Source organism: Artibeus jamaicensis, unplaced genomic scaffold, assembly GCF_021234435.1.
Source record: "Artibeus jamaicensis isolate MK-2021 breed Jamaican fruit bat unplaced genomic scaffold, CSHL_Jam_final contig_384, whole genome shotgun sequence".
In the NCBI taxonomy this organism is placed as follows: domain Eukaryota; kingdom Metazoa; phylum Chordata; class Mammalia; order Chiroptera; family Phyllostomidae; genus Artibeus; species Artibeus jamaicensis.
In genome coordinates, this window is record NW_026521810.1 from 17,483,980 (window position 1) to 17,490,725 (window position 6,746).

At 36.1% G+C, this 6,746-nt stretch overlaps 1 non-coding gene across 1 annotated transcript; it reads left to right on the forward strand.

The window, feature by feature from the left end:
• The first annotated feature begins 558 nt into the window (after window positions 1-558).
• On the forward strand, window positions 559-682 carry LOC119041680 (small nucleolar RNA SNORA61). Its single transcript, XR_005081085.2, has one exon. It is a non-coding gene; the product is annotated as a small nucleolar RNA SNORA61 (small nucleolar RNA).
• The last annotated feature ends 6,064 nt before the right edge of the window (window positions 683-6,746 follow it).

Consider the following 6,746-nt stretch of genomic DNA (forward strand, 5'->3'; position numbering starts at 1 on the left):
TACTCCCCTCAGATTGAAGCCAGCTTCTTTGATTTTTGACTTGGACAATTTTTTTGGCTTGAACTTGACACTTCCATTATAACTAAAATGTTCTCTCCAGTCCTACTGTACTTCTTCCCTTAATTATTTTAAATATTTTTGTAAACTTGACCTCCTCTCCAATTATTTCACTATGTATTGGGAATAAATATATGTATTCATTATTGTCAATATGAAATGTAAGCGTATACCCAAAGAGACTTCTCATGTTCATGCATTTGAAGCCATTTTTTATAGACCTGCACCTGTTGGAGTTGTGCACACAGCACAACTGTGGTGACAGGCTTGGGTCACAGTGTTTTCTGTGGGGACAGGACTCTGATCTGTAGACCGTAGTTATGGAGGAGGTGTGGGCAGTGGTGAAGGCAGTGGGGGTTTGGTATGTGATAGGAGAAGATAAAGAGATCAGGAAGGATCTGGATATTTTAAGCCATAACATTTTTACCACATGTCCACCAGAAAGTGCTTTAGTTGATTGACAAAAGTAGTTTACAATGAACCCTTAAAACAGCAAAAACAACCCTCCAGTTCTTTTTCCCATCAGATCTGAACACAGGTCTTTGGCGTCGTAAAAGGGGGGTAAGTAACACTGAAGTTGGCCTCACAGCTCTGTATGTAGTGTGTGAGCCAGTTTCAAACAAGGTTAAAAAAAAAATCACAATGATAAGTTTCTAAGTTAAATTTGTAACAATATAATCAATACAATATATAACATATTTATAAATGATAAAATTATATTTTCCTCTGCAATGCTATCTAAATAACCTCCTGATTTGTAATCGTCTCCTGATATGTAATTTGTAAAAGTAAAAAGGTCTATTTTTTCCAGTTTTACAAAACTTAAAATAGTCACTGGCAATTTAATTAAGAGGATTTCTGATATTTTCTGTTTAATTATTATGGTATAGTGGTATTCTCTATACATGATTATTCTAAGGAGTGATAATGATAACAATATATATAGGCAGTTCTCACTTCTAAAGTAGTGCCACATCATAAAAACGCCCACCCAAGTGAACACACAGTGTCATTATCAATGGAAAAGACTCTGATTGTTCTATAACCTTTAAAAATGCTTGCCAAAATATTAGACAGTTTCTTACTGTCATTTATAAATATATAGGAAATTTGAAAAACAGTGAACTAATGTATATTTAGTGCACTATAATTTAAAATGAGAATTAATATAAACCATTTTAATTCTATGCAAAAAGCAATCAAGAATATTTAAACGATGACTGCCTTCTCATTGCATAATATCTGATGCAGTGAGCAACTTTTGTGTGCTCTGTTGAATTGTCATGCTCCTTTCCAAGTACGGATCAGCTTCCAACATTTTGTTATTTGTGCTTTCAATGTCATGAAATATATATAAGAATTGCTTTAATGTGAAGGTTTTCTTGCCAGTGTCACTTTTTCTGGGACATCTTCATCATTTTTATCACAACCATTTCACTTATGTTGATAAGGTCACCTTCACTAAGTTTCTTTGCCCAAGTATCTAGTGTCTTCAATGGCAGCCATGTAAACATTTCTAGCCTTAGCTATTTCTTCTGTAACTGCATTTATGTTCAATTTGAATTTTACTCACAATGTTATTATTCTTCATTTCTTTGCTACAATTTCATTTTTGTTGCCATAATTCCTTTTTTGATTATCTGTTTTTGTAATATAGCACATAGGTTTATAACTCAAAGACAAGGACACAATATAATGAATGATATGCTTTACTGTCTGTGTATGAACTGAATAACAGAAATACAGTGCCCAATATCCAACAGCCTATGAAAAAAGTAATATGGTTTTTGAACATAATGCTTACCTGTTCTTTTTGTAGGATGACACTTATATTATTTTATTTTATTTACTTATTTTTATTGGATTTATCGGGATGAAACTTTTTATAGCCATCTGTACAATTCTGTAATACACTATCTGTATATTATATTGTGTGTTCACTACCTGAAATCACTACCTTACTCTCTTCTATCTTCCCTCTCTCCTCTTTACCTCTGGTAATCACCATGTTGTTGGGTGTGTCTATGAGTTTTATTGTTCTGGTATTGTTTTGCTTAATTCCTTCACCTTTTTTACCTGGCCCCCCAAAACTCCTCCCCTTTGACACATGTCAATCTGTTTTCTATTTCTATTTTCTTTGTTAGTTTATTTTGTTTATTAGATTCCACGTATGAGTGAAATCATCTTTCTCTGACTGGCTTATTTCACTTAGCATAATGCTCTAGAGGTGCATCCATGCTGTCACAAAGGTAAGATTTCCTTCTATTTATAGTCAGGTAGTATGCTATTATGCAAATGTACCACAGCTTTTTTGTTTTTTCATACACCGATGGACACTCGGACTACTTCCAAATCTTGACTATTGTAAGTAATACTTCAATGAACATAGGAGTGCATTATATTCATTTGAATTTGTTTCATATTTCTTCAGGTATAGTCCTAGAACTGGAATTGCTAGGTCATAAGGCTAGGTCATAAAAATGGAAATCCATTTCTAGTTTTTTGAGGAAATGCCATACGGTTTTTCACAGTTCTCTGCCAGTTTGCATTCCCTCCAAAAGTGCACAAGGACTCCTTTTTCTCCATATCCTCACACTTGTTTGTTGATTTATTGATGATAACCATTCTGAGAGGTGTGATGTAATATCTCACTGTGGTTTTGATTTGCATTTCTCTGATGAATAGTGGCTTTGAACATATCTTTATATGTCTATTGGCTATCTGTTTGTCCTCTTTGGAGAAATGTCTATTCAGGTCCTTTGCCCACTTTTTAATTGGATTGTCTGTTTCTTTGGTGTTAAGTTTTATAAAATTTTGTATAAATTTTGGATAGTAACCCATTATCAGATGTATCACTGGCAAATATGTTCTCTTATTTAATGTGCTGTCTTCATTTCGTTGATGGTTTCCTTTGCTTTACAAAATAGTTTTAGTTTTCTTGTACAATATTTATAGATTTGAGTCTAATATTTAAATCTTTAATCCATTTTGAATTTATTCTTGTGTATGGTGGAAAGAGTTGATCTAGTTTTATTTTCTGTCCATATCTATCCTATTTTCTCACCACCATTTATTAAATAGTCTGTCTTTACCTCATTGTATGTCCCTGCCTCCTTTGTAAAATATTAGTAGAACAAAAAATGTGGGTTTATTTCTGGGCTTTCTATTCTATTCTATTGATTTATATGTTTATTTTTATGCCAGTACCATGCTCTTTTGATTAATATAGCCTTATAGTATATGTCTGATATCAAGTAGCATGATTTCTCCAACTGTGTTCCTTTTTCTCAGGATTGCTGCTGCTATTCAGGGTCTTTTGTGCTTCCATAAAGTTTTGGAATATTTGTTTAGTTTTGTGAAATATGCCATTGGTATTTTGATAGAAACTGTGTTGAATATGCATTTACTTATTTGTAACTTCTTTAATTTCTTTCTTCAGTTAATTATAATTTTCCAGTAGAGAACTTTAAATCATTAGTCAAACTTACTCCTACATAATTTTTTATCATTAAATTTTTTATTATTTATTTTATTGTTGCTCAAGTACAATTGTCTTCATTTTCACCCCACCATGCCCCTCCCACCCCACCCATTCCCACCTCCCTTTTCTTTTTATTATTGAATTTTTAAATTATTTCATTTATATAATAAATAATATTAGATTATTTTAATATCATAAAATATTAATAAATTATTAAAATAAATAACAAATTATTTTGCTCTAATAATAAATTATTTTATTATCCCAGGTAATTTTTGATGCAATTGTAAATGACTTTGTTTCCTTTTCTGATGGTTTATTACTGATGTAGAAAAAGACAAATGGTTTCTGTATATTTATTTTGTGTCCTGCTATTTTACTGAATTTGTTTATCAGTTCTAGAAAATTTTTGGTGGAATCTTTAGGGTTCTCTGTATAGAGTATCATGTCGTCTGCAAATAACTATGGTTATATTTCTTCCTTTGTAATTTGGACATCTTTTATTTCTGCCTCTTGTCTGACTGCTATAGCTAGAACTTCCAGTACTATGTTGAATAAGAGTATTGAAAGCAGACATCCCTGTTTTATTACTGATCTTAGGGAAATCACTTGTAGGTTTCACCCGCTGAGCATGATATTCGTTGTGGGTTTGTCAGATATGGCCTTTATTACATTGAGGTGTGATTCCTCTATTCCCAATTGGCTATGAGTTTTTATTATAAATGTGTGCTGGATTTTATCAAATGCTTTTCCTGCATTTATTGATATGATCATGTGATTTTTATCTTTTATTTTGCATCTGTGTTCATCAGGAACGTTGGCCAATAATTTTCTTTCTTTGTAGTGTCTTTATCTTATTTTGGAGTTAGGATAAGGTGGGCTATGGAAAGTGAGCTTGGCAGTATTTTCTCCTCTTGAATTTTTTTGGAATATTTTGAGAGGAATAGATCTTAGTTTTTCTTTACATGTTTGGTCAAACTAGCCAGTGAAGCCAACTGATTCAGGACTTCTGTTTCTTAAGATTTTTTTAAATCGCTGCTTCAAATTCACTGTTTGTGATCTGTCTATTCAGATTTTCAGATTCTTCCTGTTCCCTATGTAGTAATCAGTAGCCTGAAGTGCTAGCAGAAAACTTTGTACTTTCTGCAGTTGTTTGTACTTAATATACCTTGGTAACTGAAATTTGAACTGTGATGTGAGGATGTTACCGAACAAGAGGAGGTGGAGGGAGGGGCAATACAATATTCGGCCCACCTAGGGATGCCCAAAACTGCTATACAACAGGGGCCCCTCCCAAAAACCAAAATACTGATATCTATTGGGCCCTTCTGTCCGCCGCCAATTGGAAAGACATTTCTTAATGCCAGAGATTTGTGAAAAGGAAACAAAATGTTTATTTAATGCTATTCAGGCCTAACGCCACTACTAAAGTATCAAAGTCCTTTAGCGTATACACCTACACCCACACCGCGCTCCCTTCTCCCACTGTCCCAACTCCGGGTACCGTAAATCAGGAAAAGAGCACACGTCTGTATTGCAGGCCGCTGGCACCATCAGCTGTGTCACTGTGCAGGATCTCGAGTTAATCCAAAGTACTGTGGTACCCTCTCATGGTCCACTGGCAAGAGTCCTTTGTACCCAGTTCCAGTCAAAGTCTCTGTTGCTTTTCAGGCCCCGCGGCCAAAGGGGGCACCCCAAAGCCGCGTGGGCCTCTTCTACCAAAGCTGCAGGGGTTCGCACTCCACCAAAAGCATGTGGCTGTCTTCTTCACCTGGCTGCAGGGATCTCCATTCTGGCAAAGCTGCGTGGTTTTTCCCTTTTACCTGGGAAAGAGGGGGTCCACACCCTGCCAAAACCGCGTGGCTCCCTCTTTCACCTCACCAACAGGGGGTCCTCACTCTGCTGAAACCGCGTGGCTCTCTCTCAATGGCTGCCGTGCCTGGCTCTTAAATCCCAGCACCCATCTTCCTCTGTACCCCTATTTCCGACTCCTCCCAAGATCAGTTACACCTGCCAGTATTCTGTATTAATACAAGTTTACTGGGCTGCCATCGTTAGTCTGGGCAGTAATCATCCCATGTCCTCGAGCCAATCTTCTCCAAGCCCCTACGCAGGCGCTGTAACTTGGGGGGACCTGCCCCCAGTTACATCTTGGGGGGAAGTGACTTCATCCCCCTAGCTCCAAGCCTGGCCACAGCCATTTAACATATCCAAGTGACCGCCAGAGGCTATAGATATGTTAAAAGACAATGCCATGGATTAGCTGCAAGGCTGTGGCTGTACAAAACTGTCCCTTCCCCCCAACTCACACCTGTGGGGGGGGGGTGAGGACATCTTATATGTCTCTCCATTATTCCCATACACTTTGAATTCTGGACACCATTCCAAATCTTTTTTTTGGGGGCCCCCCCTTGGCTGCACCCTGTATCAAGGAGACTGTTTGTAACTAAACTGTGGTAACTAAGGTTTGTGCAAGTTTATGCATAAGATTTAAGATATGCATAATTGATGAGATGTATTTTTATTTGTTAGCCACTTCTTTGCCACATCCGTTGGCCTAGGCAGAGTCTCCATATGCACACCTAAATACTCAAAAAACATCCATAGTCAATCTCTATTATAGATGAGTAATTACTACCTACCCTCAAAAATATTATGTCCAGAGATTTTAGAGATACAATGTAGACAACCATAATTATTAAACAATCTACTAGATAATAATCACTACAAAAGTGGAATAGATATTTACATAAAAAAGTAGAAATAATTGGCCTGAATATGGTCAACATTGAGGCATTTTTGTCTGCTGTTTTACAATGAGAAAACTTGTTGTGAGTAAATTCTAATATGTGAAACCAGTTGGGATTTGTTTGTTAGTTTTTACCAACTCAGGATCATTTCACTGGAGCTTTCTGAAGGAAATGATTGTTCATTTGCATTAAGATCCAGACAAGAGTTTTTCAAGATGACCTTTGATGTCATCTCCCGTGTTTCAGACTGTTGGATCTGTTTCTTTTTAATCAATCTGCTTTTGAAGAGATTCAGATAAATGATCTCAATATCCTCAAACCATTTACATGCAAGCAAATCACCACTGAGGGAACTAAATTCCTTCCTCTAGGGAAAAAAAAATCTTGCATCTCTTGCAGCCTCTAATCAGAAGGCAATTAGTTTCTTCACTTTTTTCACTGCTGGCACATGGAAAAAT